A 20,000-nucleotide genomic window follows, 5' to 3' on the forward strand; every position below is an offset into this window, starting at 1 on the left:
ACGAGCTCTGGAGTGCAGGCTCAGCAGTTGTGGCTCACGGGCTTAGTTGCCGCACAGCATGTGGAAGCCTCCCAGACCAGGGACTGAACCTGAGTCCCCTGCACTGGCAGGGGATTTTCATCCACTGGGCCACCAGGGAAGTCCTCTTAGTAATATCCCAAGTGTAGAAAAGCCAAGGGAGTCTTCTCCTGTCTTCTTTCTTGTCACATGTGCCACCATAAAATGTTCATCAAAAAATGAAGAAAAGAAGAAACGGGAGGAGGAGGAGGGGAAAGAGCAGGAAAAAGAATGAAAGAAGAAGGAAAGGAAAAAAAAATTAAGATAAAGAGAAATAAAAGAAGAAAGGAAGAGGGGGAGGAAGGAGAACTAAAAGAGAAAGAAAATAGCTCAGAGTAGAATTTTACAAAAAAAAAAAAAGTCAGATCCCAAGACTAATCTAAAATAAATCACCCAGCTTATGAAGAAGTTATCCTCAGATGAGGGTTAAAATCTATGTCAGCATTCCAAAATTAAGACTCAGAGTCTCAGCTCAAGACCTCTCTTCTGATTTCTTGATGTTCCAGAGACTCACGTCTGGTTTCCATGGTGACCACTTTCATGAGTCTTTTAAACAATAAGAAAAATCTATCTTATCATTTATTATCAGAATCTTAGGAGGAATTTTTCTTGCCTTCCTGGCATCTGAAGGAAGGTTGTCTTTGACTTAAATGCCCTTAACTTAGGTCGTAAATTATCATCTCAATAAAAAAGTGTGAGAGAAGTAAAGAGGTATGGAGCTCGACAAGGTAGTATTTTAGATAAATACGTGATAGCTAGATGGAGTAAAATAGTCTTGTGTTTGTTTTTCTGATGAAATGCACATAAGCTTAGATTTCCTTTTTCCATGGAAACATAGGAACTATAACCAGTAAAGAGTCAATGAGGAAACAGAACTGTTTTGAGGAAATAAGCTGTGCTTTAGGGGGATAAAGTTAATAACCTATAACCAACTTTTTAGATTTTTTTTAATTTAAAACATTCTGAAGATGGCTCTCCTACATCAAATAATACTCAAAATACAATTAAGAAAGTTTCTTAGATACCTTGGCATTCTCTCCTATAAACATGTCCTATCTAAACTTAAGCCCTTAATTTTTTGGATCCACAATTGTTGGATCCAGTTCTTTTTTATTTGATAATTCTATGTATTTTATTATAAAGAATCAATTACCAACTGAAAGCAGGTAAACAATACATTGAATCTAGATATGAGTAATAGGAAAAACTAAAGACTTTTCTAGTGTAACCTTGATATCTCTACCTCATTCACATTACTTGACCACTTTGCTACTCTCAAGTACTTAGCAGATCTCCTATTTTGTTCCCAAAGTTCCACAAATTTTTATAATCACAGAATTACACAATATAGGTATTAACTGCTTACTGTTTGGATCATCTGACATTATTTATAAGAACATATTGCCAATTTTATTTCTATGAATGCTCATTTTCTTCTCACTGTTATGTCACCATCTTTGTTTAGGATTTTGCTTAGGTTAGGACTGGCACATTTTAGCATCTAAACAAGTCTTTACTGAATGAATGCATGCACTGATTTTTTCATTTTCTTTGATAAAGCACAAATTCATGAAAAAACTGAAATTAATACCTATTAAGACTATGGTTTAAAAGTCAGATCTTATAAAATCTGTAGATACATGAAATAAAATTTGGTCACAGTGCTGTTTCAGTGAATGGACTTATACCCAATATGTGATACATTTTGAATTGTTTAACAGACCTGTAACGTTAGGGTTTCTACAGTTTACTTTATGCTGCAATAAGCCCAGTACTGCAGTTTATGCTGCAGTAAGCCCAGATGTGAAAGCCTACCCATCTACACGTAAAGACTTATTCCCATGTTTTATACGCGCGTGTGTGTGTGTCCCTTAATGGGGCTTCCCAGGTGGCTCAGTGGTAAAAAAAAAAATCTGCCTACCCCTGCAGGAGACACAGTAGACATGGGTTTGATCTCTGGGTTGGGAATATTCCCTAGAGAAGGGAATGGCAACCCGTTTTAGTATTTTTGCCTGGGAAATCCCATAAACAGAGGAGTCTGGTGGGCTACAGTGACATGGGGTTGCAAAAAGGTTGGACATGACTGAACAACTGAGCATGCACACATAACCCATAATACAGTATTTGATAAAAGGACTGACATAATTTTTAAACTTTCCATTGCTACTGATTATATCATGTCCTTTATCATTAAATAATATTTAAAAACAGAATTATAGGATCTTCAGGTTTTAAGACATTTTTTACAGTTACCAGAAAAAAAAAAAAAAAACAGAGAAAGCTGAGCTAAATTTCAATTTCAGATTAATGAGTCATTTTTATAATCTAAGTATGTCCCAAACACTTCAGGGTACATACTTACACTATATATATTTTTTTTCTGAAATTCAAGTTTAACTGGGTGTCCTATATTTTTACTTAATAAACCTGGCAATTTTAATCTGTATAGTCAAACCACCTTTTGTTCTGGGAACCTCACAGTCTAGAAGGCAACATAACAGTGACAACACGGTGAGACGAGTGCCAGGAGAGAACGAAGTAAAGCTGCCGCCCGTGGGCAGACTACAGACACGCTGAAAGCATCCAGGAGAAACAGATTTAAGATCTTGTGATGTCAGAAAGCTGTGGTCACACGTAATTACTTATACTAAAATTTAAATACATAAAACTGGAAAGCAAAAGCAGTATCACAGGGGAGGGTCATACCAAAATCCTTTCAGGAATTTTGAAACAACCCTTTCTCTTTTTTAAGGTGCCTCACAGACCTGCAGTTCATTATATCAAAGTTGATATCAAAGAGGCATCATCAAAGAGCAGCACCCAGACTAATACAACATAGCCATTGATAAGCTTTTAAAATGCATGAAAGCATCAGTTATGAAGCCTGTGGCACTTTCTATAAAAATTTGGAAATAATTTTGATGAAAGGTCCTTTAATAATATCTGAGTCCTAGAGAACAGCAACCAGGCTTTCCTCCTCTCACTGTTCCTAACATAGCACATTGCCTTACACTGAACAATCAAAAAAATATTTTTAGGATAAATGAATGAATGCCTCCTGCAGTTATTCTGTATATCCTCTCTGCTTTGTCTATTTCTTGGTCCCTTTTTCACATTAACTGGGATTCTCAGCCAGGAAGCAAACTCATAGAGACTATGGAAAATGGCTGTATTGTAGAATTTCCCTCAAGGAGTACTTACAACTAGAATCTCTGTCTACAATCACCAAAGAGGGTGGGAAAGTTGCCCTGGGTATGAGTGTGCTTCACCATCGGGAGGAAGCAGTCTGATACATACACAGAGGTATATGCAGAGAGGTGCTCAAGTGCCTGATGACCCTTGAAGTCAGGTAGACAGAGGCAGCTAGTTCCAGGTGATTTGCTGGGGCTCCAAGAGAAGGAAAGATCCTGTATGCCTCCAGTGGAAATTCAGGCTAAGGTCATACAGTTTTCATTTTAAGATAGGTGTGCTGGGTTTCATTAGATTCAACCCTAGGAAGATACTTCAATGTGGATACCATATGGCTAATATGACATAAAGGTAGAGGGAAAGAGTGTCATTCAGGGGTATTAGATGCAGATTTATTCCAGGAAGAATTAAGAGTCCCCTAAACAATCAAATGATTAAGGAACATACTCATATAAAACACAAAACAAAACTTTAAATATCTGCTAAAACAGTACAAAAAGTCCTACATAATTCTTATTTATCCCCGTGATGTCTGCCTCAATATTTATTTTAAATAGCAAGTATAAAATATAAAATCATTTTATACCACAAGGCTACAGCAATCAAAACAGTGTGGTATTGGTACAAAACCAGACATATAGATCAAAGGAACAGAAGAGAAAGCCCAGAGACAAAAACACACACCTGCAGTCAAATAGTCTTCAACAAAGGAGGCAAGAATATACAATAGAGAAAAGATAATCTCTTCAGCAAGTGGTGTTGGAAAAGCTGGACAGCTGCATGTAAGTCAATGAATTTAGAACACTCTCTCACACCATACACAAAAATCAACTCAAAATGGCTTAAAGACTTAGATGTAAGATACAACACCATAAAACTGCTGCTGCTGCTGCTAAGCTGCTTCAGTCGTGTCTGACTCTTTGTGACCCCATGGACTGCAGCCTACCAGGCTTCTCTGTCCATGGGATTCTCCAGGCAAGACACTGGAGTGGGTTACCATTTCCTTCTGCAATGCATGAAAGTGGAAAGTGAAAGTGAAGTCGCCCAGTTGTGTCTGACTCTTAGCGACCCCATGGACTGCAGCCCACCAGGGTCCTCCATCCATGGGATTTTCTGGGCAACAGTACTGGAGTGGGGTGCCATAAAACTGCTAGAAGACAACATAGGCAAAACACTCTTTGACACAAATTGTAGCAATATTTTCTTAAGTCAGTCTCTCAAGAAGAAAGAAAGAAAAGAAAAACTAAACAAATGGAACCTAATCAAACTTACACGCTTCTGTACAGCAAACAAAACCATAAACAAAAAGACAACTTATGAACTGGGAGAAAATATTTGCAATGTGACTGATAGGGTTAAATTTCCAAAATACACAAACAGCTCATACAACTCAATATCAACAACAACAAAAAAACATTTAAGAAATGAGCAGAAGACTTAAATAGACATTTCTTGAGAGAAGACATACAGATGGCTAACAGGCACGTGAAAAGATACTGAACATTATTAATTACTAGAGAAACGCAAATCAAACTGCATGAGGTACCACCTCACATGGGTCAGAAGGGCTATCATCAAAAAGTTTGCAAAAAATAAATTATGGAGAGGGTGTGGAGCTAAAGGAACCCCCCTACACTGTTGGTAGGAATATAAATTGTTGCATCCACTATGGAAAACAGTATGGAGCTTCCTTAAAAAAAAAACAAAAATAGAGTTACCATATGATCCAGCAATCCTACTCCTGGGCATACATCTGGAAAAAATGAAAACTGTAAATTGAAAAGATACATGTAACCCAATGTTCATAGCAGCACTGTTTATCATGGAAACAACCAAAATGCCCATCGACAGACAATTATTTTAAGAAATGTGGATAAAGAATACAATTTTATCATTCATTTCTTTATCATTGCAAATAAACTTTTTCCAAAGTGACATTTCTTTATTCATTAATAATGATGCAATAAGTATTATAGTAGGAATACACTGAGTGCAAGGAAGAGATAAAAGAATTAATAATGTAAGATTAAACACATAAGGCCTGCTATATCATGATAAGCTTAATTCTCAGTTTTGACATTCTTTTACTTCTCTGAGATCAATAAAATTCCTTTAAATAATGCTGTATAAAAAAGAAAACAAAAGAAATGTGGAATACATAAATACAATGGAACGTTATTCATAAAAGAATGAAATATTGCTGTTTGTAGCAACAGGGATGGACCTAAAGAATACCATACTAAGTGAAGTAAGTCAAAGGTAAATGTTATATGATATCATTTCTATGTGGATCTAAAAAATAGTACAAATGAATTTATTTATAAAGTAGAAAGAAACTCACAGACACAGAAGGCAAATTTCTGGTTATCAAATGGAAGGGCAGGGGAGGGATTAATTAGGAGTATGGGACTAACAGATGCATACTGCTGCTGCTGCTGCTAAGTCACTTCAGTCGTGTCGGACTCTGTGTGACCCCATAGACAGCAGCCTACCGGGCTCCTCTGTCCCTGGGATTCTCCAGGCAAGAGTACTGGAGTGGGTTGCCATTGCCTTCTCTGAGATGCACACTACCATATATAAAATAAATGAGAAAACCAAGGACTTCCTATTTACTGTATAGCACAAGCTGGAATTGGATTGCCGGGAGAAATATCAATAACCTCAGATATGCAGATGGCACCAACCTTATGGCAGAAAGTAAAGTTCTTTAGTTCTTACTAAAGAGCCTCTTGATGAAAGTGAAATAAGAGAGTGAAAAAGTTGGCTTAAAGCTCAACATTCAGAAAACTAAGATCATGGCATCTGGCCCCATCACTTCATGGGAAATAGATGGGGAAACAGTGGAAACAGGGGCTGACTTTATTTATTTATTTATTTTTGGCTCCAAAATCACTGCAGACGGTGACTGCAGCCATGAAATTAAAAGACGCTTACTCCTTGGAAGGAAAGTTATTACCAACCTAGACAGCATATTCAAAAGTAGAGACATTATTTTGCCAACAAAGGTCCATCTAGTCAAGGCTATGGTTTTTCCAGTGGTCATGTATGGATGTGAGAGTTGGACTATAAAGAAAGCTAAGCGCCAAAGAATTGATGCTTTTGAACTGTGGTGTTGGAGAAGACTCTTGAGAGGCCCTTGGATTGCAAGGGGATCCAACTAGTCCATCCTAAAGGAGATCAGTCCTGGGCGTTCATTGGAAGGACTGATGTTGATTCTGAAACTCCAATACTTTGGCCACCTGATGCAAAGAGCTGACTCATTTGAAAAGACCCTGATGCTGGGAAAAATTGAAGGCTGGAGGAGAAGGGGATGACAGAGGATGAGATGGTTGGATGGGATCACCAAGTCAATGGACGTGAGTTTGAGTAAACTTCGGGAGTTGGTGATGGACAGGGAGACCTGGCGTGCTACAGTCCTTGGGGTCACAAAGAGTCAGACATGACTGAGCAACTGAACTGAACTGAACTGATATAGCACAGGGAACTATATTCAGTAGGTTGTAATAGTCTATAATGGAAACAACTGAAAAAGTATACATAAACACATATGTGTATATATAAATATTTATGTGTATATATATGTATATTTACTATATACCTGAAACTAGGACAATATTGTAAATCAACTATATTTCAATAATAAAATATAAAATTTATTTTCTTTTTATTTTTATGTGAAATGGGGATATTTCATTATATTTTCTTTATGTACTTTGTTTTATACTAATTGGTTTTGGTAAATTAACTTTCAGCTTAATACATTCTCTTATCCTTTGTAAGTACCTTTTTAGACAGCATTAGAGTTTAATGTGCTCAGTCGTGCCCGCCAGGCTCCTCCGTCTAAGGGATTTTTCCAGGCAAGAATACTGCAGTGGGTTACCATTTCCTCTTCCACGGGATATTCCCAACCCAGGGATAGAACCCTTGTGAGTACCTTTATTTGACTTTAAAAATTTCTGAAAAAGTGATTAGTTTTTATAGCAAACAATTATATGAAGTACAAAGAATAAGAATTTTATATACTTCCTAATGTGTATAATTGTTTTCTATTCTTTGTCCAGTTGCATTGTTCAATACTCACAAATGATACTACATAATAGTGGCAGTAAAGTGAAGTCGCTCAGTCGTGTCTGACTCTTTGTGACCCCATGGACTGTAGCCTACCAGGCCCCTCCGTCCATGGAATTTTTCAGGCAAGAATACTGGAGTGGGTTGCCATTTCCTTCTCCAGGGGATCTTCCCAACCCAGGGATCAAACCTGGGTCTCCCACATTGCGGGCAGATGCTTAACCATCTGAGCCACCTGGTTTTAGTAAGAATACTTTTCTCATACACATGACACATCTCTATCTATTGCTACTTTGTCAGAAACAGATGCTTAACTCTGATCCTTTTTTGTAACATGTTTGGAGATTTGTCATTTGTCAAATAATCTTGATAAAATTATGAATAGATTACCTAATAATAAAATATTCTTTCATTCTGGACTAGGTTTCATTTGATGATAGTTTATCATGCTTTAATTATTCTATTAGGTTCTATTTATTAATTGTTTATTTAAAATTTTTGCATCAATACTATATTGTATTTGAGCAAACACTTTATTATATTATCAACTGTAGAATCACTTTTTCTATTGTGATAAATATATATAACATAAAATGCATTATTTTAACCACTTTAAAGTTAATTGGCATTAAGTATTAGATGAGCATTTTAGTCCCACAATTCATAATTTTGATGTAATCCTCAAAGTTATCTACTGCTAATTTTAAAAATAATTATGTGGAGGTTTTTCTTCTTCCTTTTTTTGTTTTCTTCTATTCATCTTAACTTTGTTCTTTCATTAAAACAATCTCATGAACCATTCCTAAGTTCTCATAGTTGTACTTTGAAGTAACCAGAAGGGTGGAAAGAATGTCCACAAATATAGCATGTGTCCTACACCTTGTATTTCATCCCTGTTCATATCTTTTTCATGTTTATTTTCTTATTTGAATCTCAAAACAGTCCCTATGCAGGTAGGATGCCTGTTGTAAACACTGGTTCATTTTTGTAAATGTGATATAACAATTGCAATGCATATGTCATATTTGAACGATGTGCAATTAAAACAAACCTTAACTGTTTGTTTAAAATTAAAAAAAAAAAAACTGGATTCATCTACTTAACTTGAAGACAAGCACAGCACAGCCAAAAAAATGTAGTGCTAACATGGACATTGCTATGTTCTCCTTTATATTCACTAGAAAAAGGACTCAACATGTAATCACACGTGGTCTTTGGTTGAAAGCTCTTTGGAAAGAATAAGATATGTAGATTCCTTACATTATGTTCCTGCATAGCATTTTAGTTTTCATCCCTGACTTTTTAAATTAAAAACTTTTTTTAAGTTAAAAACTATCTGATGCCCTACATAGGTTTATCCAAAAAAAAAAAAAAAATGTAAATGGAAGCAAATAATTTAAATCACATTTAGCAATTTGGTGATTAATACTGAAGCCAAGTAAAATAATTACTGACTCATTTCTATTCATCCTTCAGGTCTCAGCTTAAAGAATCACTTCAACAGGGAAACCATTCATAACTCTTCCAACCAAGTCAGGCACCCCTATTATATACTCTGTACACTCTATTCATTACTTTTAAATCCCTTTTTACAAAGAAACTAAATAAGCTTTTGTTTTGTAATCTATTTATGTGTGTTTCTCCTGCTAGAGTAAACTCCATGAGGACAAATAGTGTGACTCTGGTTAATACATTGTGATATATATTATTATATAGTTGCATTATTAGTTGTATATATTATTAGTATATCATCATTATTCTAGATCTAGTACAGAAATTAAATAAATCAAGTATCCACAGTCCATAAGCTCCCAGCCCAAGGCAGTGGCAAGACAACTTACATAGATACAGCTTTTATTGTGCAGTTTTCACAGTCAGGGATGCAGAAGACATTCCTGTGTAGTAGATTTGAAGTCACTCAATAAGCATTCATTACACAAATTCTGAACAACACTACCATCTCGGTTCTATGAGAAAGGCAGAAGCATTCAAATGGTGTAGAGATACAAGTCAATCTTAGAGAAATGGTATAGACAGCCAGTGAATACAGCAGAGTGATATGATATTTTTCAAAAAACACTTTTACCTTCTGAAGGAGCAGCAAAATGTGACTTGGAAAGGACAGAGTGATAAGGGGATGTGTACAAGGGAAGAAATAAAAAATTCTTTGAAGCAGAAGGAAAAAATGTTGCTTGGCTGGCTCAGTTTCCCTAGTAGGAAAAATGAGAAATGGAATTAGTTAGCTTTGCTCCTTCAACAATGCATGTGATTTTTAAAAAGAATGGAGAAGGAGCTCTAGAGAATTTAAATAAAAACAGAAAAAACTGATTTTATTATATTTCCATGATATATATCACATACAACACAAACATACCTAAACTGCCTTAAAGTCTGGGGAATGGGCATGTTATATAATCTTCAAGGGTTCCTTTGCTTCTCAGAACCATAAATGATTATGAAAGTTTGCAGGCTTCATCTAGCTTTACCAGGATCAATCAACTACAACTATAGGCGTAGTTCCTGGAAGCAAGGTGTTTTTTTTTTTTTTTAAATAATCTAAAAGGTAACCCCGAGGAGCAGCGGTAGGCACCGCAGATGACAAGGGATGTGTAATAAGGGCTTATTAGCCTCATGCTTTAAAATCTAATAATAGGTGATTCTTTGTAGTGTTTTCCACAAGTACGCTTGTCAGGCTAGCTAAAACAGAAAACAGACCTTTAAACAGCTCAAACCACAATAACTAAGTAAGTGTCCATAAAATTAAACACGCAAATATATGATACAAAACTACTATATACATGACTCCATGCTGACCAGTCAGTTTGTGAGTTAGAGAGAGAAAGTTGTTGGCAGAGACATTACTTTGCCAACATAGGTCTGTATAGTCAAAGCTATAGTTTCCAGTAGTCATCTACAGATGTGAGAATTGTACCATAAAGGCTAAGCACTGAAGAATTGATGCCTTTGAACTGTGGTGCTGGAGAAGGCTCTTGAGAGTCCCTTGGGCTGCAAGAAGATCAAATCAGTTAATCCTAAAGGAAATCAACCCTGAATATTCATTGGAAGGACTGATGCTGAAGCTCCAATACTTTGGCCACCTGATGCGAAGAACTGACTCATTGGAAAAGACCCTGATGCTAGGAAAGATTGAAGGCGGGAGGAAAAGGGGATGACAGAAGACGAGATGGCTGGATGGCATCACCGACTCAACAGAGATGAGTTTGAGCAAACTCTAGGAGATGGTGAAGGACAGGGAAGCCCGGTGGTCTGGAGTCTGTAGGGTCACAAAGAATCAGACACAACTGAGTGACTGAACAACAACAGCAAACGTTGGTATAGAGTTGAAAATTAAAAAGGAAAAGAAAAAGAGAACAACAACAACAACAAAACCCTTCTGCCTTCTAGATGCTCCTAATCTAAGGCACAGGAAAACCTTTCCTATATCTCAAGAATTCCTGTCTCACAGTGACTTTTGCAAAACCAAGGAATTATCATTGAGAATAGTAACAAGGGAGAAAATGCACTGAGAAAATTTTTCTCTAAACACTGAGAAAAATTTTGGTTCATTGTACTATGTAGAAATGTTACAGTGTTAGTGTCATATCTTACTAGCATCATACTTTATACCCTATGAGATTTGAACTATAAGATTTCCTATCTAACAATGTCATTGCTCTGAAAATGACCAAGCATCCATAGGCAAGTTAACAGATAAGTCCTTAAACTTCAAAAGACTTGTTGGTTGCTTATGTTAGCTGTGACAGCAAGACATTTGGGGATTGATTTCTTTTCTGCTGGAAATGGTGTCTTTTCTGCTACACATTAATTTAGGACCCAAGTTACTTTCTAATTGTGCCACTTACTTTCAATATACAGTCCCCAAATGTCTATGGGGTTGAAAGGGGGAAGGTGAGGGTTTTGTGATCAGATCTGAATGTGTTCTCAATTCTATCTTCATTTTTTTCACCAGAATTAAGTCAAATGGACCGACTTAATTATAAGGGAATTTGGAGTTTCCTCCTTTATACTCAGGGGGAAAATGAAATGAATGGTTGAACATCTGGCAGAGAATCTCTATCTAACCCATAAGAAAAGAGAAGGATCTGAGTGTGCATGCATGCTCGGTCACTAAGTCATGTCAGACTCTTCGCGACCCTATGGACTGTAGCCTGCCAGGCTCCTCTGTCCATGGGATTTCCCAGGCAAAAATACCGGAGTGTGTTACCATTTCCTTCTCCAGGGGATCTTCCCCACCCAAGGACTGAACCTGCATTTCCTGCATTGTCAGGCAAGTTCTTTTCCACTGAGCCACTAGGGAAGCCCAAAGGATCTGAGAGGCAATAACAAAACATAGAAACAAGGTATACCGCTTACATTCTTTCCTTTGTCTATGATTTTTTGTTGTTGTTGTTAATTCTGTCTTGATCCCATCTTGAGGCCCTGATGAAAGGCCAGTCAGTTTCCTTTCAATGGACCATTAAGTTCACACTCCGAACCAGCTCCCATCAGGTTCTCACGCTCTGGGCCACTGTTTGATGTTATTGTTGTCACTAAGTTGTCTTTGGTTCTTTGCGACCCCATGGACTGCAGCCCGCCAGGCTCCTCTGTCTGTGGGATTTCTCAGGCAAGAATCCTGGAGTGGGTTGCATTTCCTTCTCCAGAGGATCTTCCTGACCCAGGGACTGAACCCGAGTCCCCTGCACTGCAGATGGACTCTTTACCGCTGAGCCACCGGGAAAGCCCCGGGTCACTGTGTACCTGCCCTAATTGTCCCAAGACGAGATATCAGACAACCAGGGGCAGCGCCTATGTCTGAAAGTTAGCTGAAATTATTCAAAGTAGCTAATCCTAAACTTGCTTACCCATGGAAACCACAGCAAAGACACCAAGCACAGCTCCCTGCTCTCCTGCCTTCCCCTGGGCGACACTGGCTGTCCTACTGTGTTCCCCCCAGGGGACTGTGAGTGACGGAATTATAAACCACGTTCTGGTTTCCCTCTCTTGATCAGTGGCTAACCGCATTATACCTCACCCACAGTAATGTGGTTAAAACACTGTTAAAAGGATATATAAATGTTTGATCCATTTTCAACAAAAGCATATTCTGTTTCAGAGCCTAATCAGCTGATACCTCTCAGAGCATCATATTATCAATATCGAGCTAATAGTCTGGATCCAAACTGACAAAGGAAACAAAAACATTCTCATCTGTTAGCCAAGGGAGAGAGCGGGAAACAGTGAACCAGTTGAACGTCTCCATCCAAGCCAGCCCTTAAATGAAAATAAATGTAATGTCATCAGCCTACATGAGGATTGCACTCAACTCTGGAAAAGAGAGAGGAAAATATGTTTTTAACTGATGAGAACATGTATGTTTTGTTTGTTTGAAAAATACACCAAGAAGACTTCCCTGAAATTTGTTGTAAGCTATTCCCTCTAAAATGTGTGAGTATAAGTGTGTCAAAATAAGAAAATCTATGACAGAGAATGAGGTGGTTGGATGGCATCACCGACTCGATGGACATGAGTTTCAACAAGCTCCAGAAGTTGGTGATAAACAGGGAAGCCTGGCATGCTGCAGTCTATGAGGTCGCAAAGAGTCGGACACGACTGAGCGACTGAACTGAACTGAATACAAATTAAATGAAATAATAGTTTTGCAGTTTATAAAACTAGCTGAAGGTTGGGTGCCGGTTCATTGAATGAGTTCATTTGTGTCTTATTTCAATGCACTCTTTTCTGAGGTTTATTTTTGAAGTGACTTAAGATGAGGGAATAAAAAGGGACAGGATGTGTTTCTATCCCAGAATTTGCCATTAACCTATTCTGTAGCAGTTGTGTTTCTAAGGCATCTGTATGAACCCAGGGAGGTTTCAGGTTTGATATAATAACACTATGAATTACTGTGAAATATATTTATTATTGTGTAATTAACCTAGTTCTAAAGAAGGTTCTCTGGTGGGAAAGTACTACCGAAACAATTTATAATTTTGATTTGTGTCCTACTCGTAGCATGGAGCATTAGGTAGTGTGTACTGACTCACTCTACTAGATAAGCCGTACATGATTTGTCTAGGACCATTTTGTTAAATATTATTTAGCTAGTTCTAATTTATGAAAATGCCTTATCAACTTCCCTAGAAAAAGGACAAAAGAAAGGACCTGTAGGTTAGTGTGCAGCTGGACATCAAGGAGCTGACCTGAAATTGAATTCTAGAAACTAGACTTAAACAGATCTTGCAAGCTTGATCTGATCACTTAAAATCTCTGAGCATCTCTTTCATGCCTTTAAAGTATTAACAATGATATGTTTCTTCTCTAGGAGTGTCAGAGTGTAAAGAGTTAATGCATATAAAATATTTCTTATAAAGCCTTCTAGATAGGAGGTCTAAATAGTTGGAATAATTGGGATGAAATTCATCCAGACTCCAAATCTTTATATCTTAATGTCAATTTAAGTCAAAAAGGACAGATTTGTCTGTGCCAGTCTATCAATGCCTAGACCCAAACATACCATACCATCTCAGATACAATGCAGGACATGTTTCTGGATACTTTTAATACTTGAGTGCTTGCCTAAGTTTTTGGCTTGGAAACAATTGTTTTTAGTTTAACAAGATAAAAAATAACAATGTCACCATTTACTGAGGGTATAGTAAGCGTCTAGTCCCATGAAGAGCCTTTTGCTTTAATCTTCAAAACAATCCCATAGATATGCATTAGTAAATTCTTCCTCCCTCCCCAACTCCTTGTCCTTCTCTCTGCTTTCTTCCATTCTTCCTTCTGTCCTTACACCCTGCCCCATTGGTATCTGCCATGTAGTGCTTACACAGAAAAGGTCATCCGGCCCTTGTGCATGAGTTAGAACTCGATCAGAGTTTAGCCGCCTAATTTAATAATCCATGCCTGCTAAAGCATTTGGTTGTCAATTGTTCCTTTAAAAAGTGAACACGTTAGGATAGTAAATAGTAAATTTTACCATTTAAGACACTTTTGGAGGAAAACTATGTATTTTCCATGAAATTGTTGCCTAGGAAACAGTGATTTCATCTTATTTTTGGCATAAAACTGTAGGTGTCTAAAAGCTCTGAATCAATCTGCACACAGCACGAACGCTGATATTTATGAAGCCAGCAAGACAATAAGGGCGTTTCTACCTTGCGGTCTCCAAAGAAGAAATTTTGTGTAAGAATTTTTTGAGCGATCAGCTGGATGAGAACATCCCTTCAAGTTACCAGGAGAAGGTAAGAAGGACTGAAGTAGCTATTTCTTTAAAGAAGATATAAAAATTGCCATTAAATTTATTAAAGGTACCAAGAGGAGCTGGGGTGAAGGCAGTCACAGAGACAGCACGAGAGTCGGGATTCAGTCTGTGGTTGCAGCTGAGTGCTGGACCCCCAGTAGGCTGAAAGACATTAAAAATATTTTTTAATGCTCAACATCACTAATCATCAGAGAAATGCAAATCAAAACCATAATGAAATATCACCTAATGCCAGTTTGGTTAGCCACTACAAAAAAAAAAAAAAAACACACAGCATAAAATAACAAATGCTGGTAAAGATGTGGAGAATTCAGAATCCTTGTGCACTATTGATGAGAGTGTAAAGTGGTGCAGATGGTCTAGAAACCACTATATAGAGTTCTTTAAAAATTAAAAATAACCATATAATTCAGCAATCCCACTTCTGGGCATTTATCCAGAAGAATAAAAATAAAATTCTCAAAGAGATATTTGCATATCCATGTTTATTGCAGCATTATTTAAAATAGCCAACACATGGAAACAGCCTAAGTGTCTATCAATGGATGAATGGATAAAGAAAATATGATGTAATAAATATATATAGATACACATACACACATATATATGAACACACACATACACAATGGAATACTATTCAGCTTTCAAAAAGGAAATCCTGTCATATACACAACACAGATGAACCTTAAGGACATTATGGTGAGTTACATAATCCCATGGCTAAAAAACAAAAATTTCATGATTCAATTATATGAGATACTTAAATTAGTCAGCGATCAATGCAAAGAAATAGAAGAAAACAACAGAATGGGAAAGACTAGAGATCTCTTCAAGAAAATTAGAGATACCAAGGGAACATTTCATGCAAAGATGGGCTCGATAAAGAACAGAAATGGTATGGACCTAACAGAAGCAGAAGATATTAAGAAGAGGTGGCAAGAATACACAGAAGAACTCTACAAAAAAAAAAAGATCTTCATGACCAAGATAATCACTATGGTGTGATCAATCACTCACCTAGAGCCAGACATCCTGGAATGTGAAGTCAAGTGGGCCTTAGAAAGCATCACTACGAACAAAGCTAGTGGAGGTGATGGAATTCCAGTTGAGCTATTCCAAATCCTGAAAGATGATGCTGTGAAAGTGCTGCACTCAATATGCCAGCAAATTTGGAAAACTCAGCAGTGGCCACAGGACTGGAAAAAGTCAGTTTTCATTCCAACCCCAAAGAAAAGAAATGCCAAAGAATGCTCAAACTACCACACAATTGCACTTATCTCACACGCTAGTAAAGTAATGCTCAAAATTCTCCAAGCCAGGCTTCAGCAATACATGGACTGTGAACATCCAGATGTTCAAGCTGGTTTTAGAAAAGGCAGAGGAACCAGAGACCAAATTGCCAACATCCACTGGATCATGGAAAAAGCAAGAGAGTTCCAGAAAAACATCTATTTCTGCTTTATTGACTATGCCAAAGCCTTTGATTGTGTGGATCACAATAAACTGTGGAAAATTCTGAAAGAGATGGGAATACCAGACCACCTGACCTGCCTCTTGAGAAACCTGCATGCAGGTCAGGAAGCAACAGTTAGAACTGGACATGGAACAATAGACTGGTTCCAAATAGGAAAAGGAGTACATCAAGGCTGTATATTGTCACCCTGCTTATTTAACTTATATGCAGAGTACATCATGAGAAATGCCGGACTGGAAGAAACACAAGCTGGAATCCAGATTGCTGGGAGAAATATCAATAACCTCAGATATGCAGATGACACCACTTTTATGGCAGAAAGTGAAGAGGAACTCAAAAGCCTCTTGATGAAAGTGAAAGAGGAGAGTGAAAAAGTTGGCTTAAAGCACAACATTCAGAAAATGAAGATCATGGCATCTGGTCCCATCACTTCATGGGAAATAGATGGGGAAACAGTGGAAACAGTGTCAGACTTTATTTTGGGGGGGGGGGTCCAAAATCACTGCAGATGGTGATTGCAGCCATGAAATTAAAAGACGCTTACTCCTTGGAAGAAAAGTTACAGCCAACCTAGATAGCATATTCAGAAGGAGAGTCATTACTTTGCCAACAAAGGTCCGTCTAGTCAAGGCTATGGTTTTTCCTGCGGTCATGTATGGATGTGAGAGTTGGGCTGTGAAGAAAGCTGAGTGCCAAAGAATTGACGCTTTTGAACTGTGGTGTTGGAGAAGACTCTTGAGAGTCCCTTGGACTGCAAGGAGACCCAAGTCCTTTCTGGAGATCAGTCCTGGATGTTCATTGGAAGGACTGATGCTGAAGCTGAAACTCCAATATTTTGGCCACCTCATGCGAAGAGTTGACTCATTGGAAAAGACTCTGATGCTGGGAAGGATTGGGGGCAGGAGGAGAAGGGGACGACAGAGGATGAGATGGCTGGATGGCATCACTGACTCGATGGACGTGAGTTTGAGTGAACTCCGGGAGTTGGTGATGGACAGAGAGGCCTGGCGTGCTGCAATTCATGGGGTTGCAAAGAGTTGGACAAGATTGAGTGACTGAACTGAACTGAAATTAGTCAAACTCAGAAACAGAAAATAGAAAGGTGGCTTCCAGTGATGAGAGAAGGGAAATAATTGCAAAATGGTCCCAGAGGATCTTCTGGGGTGGTGGTAAGATTCTATATCTTGATTGTAGCAGGGTTTACACAACTACATGTGTGCTTGCATGCTAAGTCACTCCAACCATGTCCTACTCTGTGTGACCCTATGGACTGTGTATAGCCTGCCAAGCTCCTTTGTCCATGGGATTCTCCAGCTGAGGATACTGGAGTGGGTTGCCATGCCCTTCTCCAGGGGATCTTCCTGACCCAGGGATCAAACCTGCATCTCTTACATCTCCTGCATTGGCAGGTGCGTGCTTTACCACTAGCACTGCCTGGGAAGCCCACACAACTATAGAGAGTTGGCCAAACTGTATAAGTGCTACAAGATGATCACTGCGAATACTAGATAAATCTAACAGCAGCAAAAGGACCATCACTGGTGAATTTAAGAATTCTTTTACTCAAGTCAAAGCTCACCTCTTTCCTATCAATGTGACCGCAGGGTCTTATATCATGTGTAGTTCTAATTTTTCTCACCTGTAAAATAATGGTCGTAATATTTTCCTCTGTGTAAAGCTCTTTTGGAATAGTACTTGAAATCAGCATGTATTTTTTTTTTTTCAAATTTCCCTTCTCTTCCTTTCATGCCAGTATTTTTCAAAGTATGACTTTCGGACTCCTAGCATCAAAATCACCGTTGAATACTAAAATGCAACTCTTGAGAATAACATCGCAGAAAGTACATTTTAGCAAGTGCTAAAATCAAGCTTGCAGTGATGCTCTGATACATTCAGGCTTCACTGGTCCCCAGTCTCCACCACCATTTTATTCCATAAGCAAAATTCCCACTTGAATGATCTTCCTCAATCTCTATTGCCACTGCTGCTGCTAAGTCGCTTCAGTCTTGTCCAACTCTGTGCGACCCCATAGACAGCAGTCCACCAGGCTTCCCTGTCCCTGGGATTCTCCAGGCAAGAACACTGGAGTGGGTTGCCATTTCCTTCTCCAATGCCTGAAAGGGAAAAGTGAAAGTGAACTCGCTCAGTCGTGTCCGACTCTTAGCGACCCCATGGACTGCAGCCCACCAGGCTCCTCCATCCATGAGATTTTCCAGGCAATGGTACTGGAGTGGGGAACCATTGCTTTTTCTGCCTCAATCTCTAAGAATGATTTTAATCTTGAATCATGAAGGACTCGCTTTTATGTTTTTTTTCCCTTTCCGTTTAAATGTCATGAATGGACTTCCTCCATTAGAATATCTTGGGTGTGCTTGTTTAAAATCCGGATGTTTGAACCACAATCCATTCCCTCTGAATTATAACTTCTAGGGTTGGGATTCAGGAATCTGCATTTAAACAAGCCTCCTGGGTAATTCTTATAAACTTTGAGAATGATAGCCAAACCCACCAATCACACTAACTGAAAGTGAGACTAATCTTGGGCCTAATTTTGATAATTCAGTTCATATCTACAGTCCTTACCTGGTTCTCACTTCTAAGCAGCAGGAATGAAGGATTTAATTGCATTTGTAATGGAAGATTCTCATCCCAACCTATAATCTAGTGATCAGATTCTGATTCCTAGTGTTTTTTCTTTATTCGGAAAGTGTTTATGGAGCAAATAATAGGTGTTGGGCCCCAATCTAAGTATTACAGACAGAACAGTGACACACACACAAAAAGGCCATGATCTCCTGCTGTTCTAGCAGCATATACAGACAATTAATAAAAATTAAGCTATTAAATATAATCTGTTAGATAACTAAATGTTATAGAGAAAAATGAAACATGAAAAGAAATAGAAGTGGGAAGATTATCATTTTAAATCAGATGACCAGGAAAGGTATCATGGAAGATGCTTCCTAACATGATCTAATGGAAAATAATCTTTTTGTTACTCATGTATTGTCTACCCTTTTGAGGGGAGCATGCCAGTGACGGAATGGGTCATTGCCTGATATGACTTTGAGCCCACCACCTGAAGTCTCTCACCATCGCCTTCAGATGTCAAATTCTTGGGTTGTGCTTGTTTTCCTAAATCCTGGAGCTGGATCTGGCTATGAAGTCCTGCCCTATGTCATTTTCCGCAATTTGGCCCTTACCAACCATAAACACTGCAGATGGTGACTGCAGCCATGAAATTAAAAGACGCTTACTCCTTGGAAGGAAAGTTATGACCAACCTAGATACCATATTCAAAAGCAGAGACATTACTTTGCCAACAAAGGTTCGTCTAGTCAAGGCTATGGTTTTTCCAGTGGTCATGTATGGATGTGAGAGTTGGACTGTGAAAAAGGCTGAGCGCCGAAGAATTGATGGTTTTGAACTGTGGTGTTGGAGAAGACTCTTGAGAGTCCCTTGGACTGCAAGGAGATCCAACCAGTCCATTCTGAAGGAGATCAGCTCTGGGATTTCTTTGGAAGGAATGATGCTGAAGCTGAAACTCCAATACTTTGGCCACCTCATGCGAAGAGTTGACTCATTGGAAAAGACTCTGATGCTGGGAGGGATTGGGGGCAAGAGGAGAAGGGGACAACAGAGGATGAGATGGCTGGATGGCATCACTGACTCGATGGACGTGAGTCTGAGTGAACTCCGGGAATTGGTGATGGACAGGGAGGCCTGGCGTGCTGCGATTCATGGGGTCGCAAAGAGTCGGACACGACTGAGCAACTGATCTGATCTTATCTGATCTGATCTGAACCATACCTAGAGATGACAGATTGGCCCGGATTTAAGGGCTAGTTGCAGTGATAGACTCTCACCAGAAGAGGGTAGCAGAGGGTTGCAGAGTGAACGCCGCTGCGGGCGTAGGTCTTCCCCCAACGAGATCAGTTCAAATACAGC

The sequence above is a fragment of the Bos indicus x Bos taurus genome, chromosome 29, assembly GCF_003369695.1.
Source record: "Bos indicus x Bos taurus breed Angus x Brahman F1 hybrid chromosome 29, Bos_hybrid_MaternalHap_v2.0, whole genome shotgun sequence".
NCBI lineage: Eukaryota > Metazoa > Chordata > Mammalia > Artiodactyla > Bovidae > Bos > Bos indicus x Bos taurus.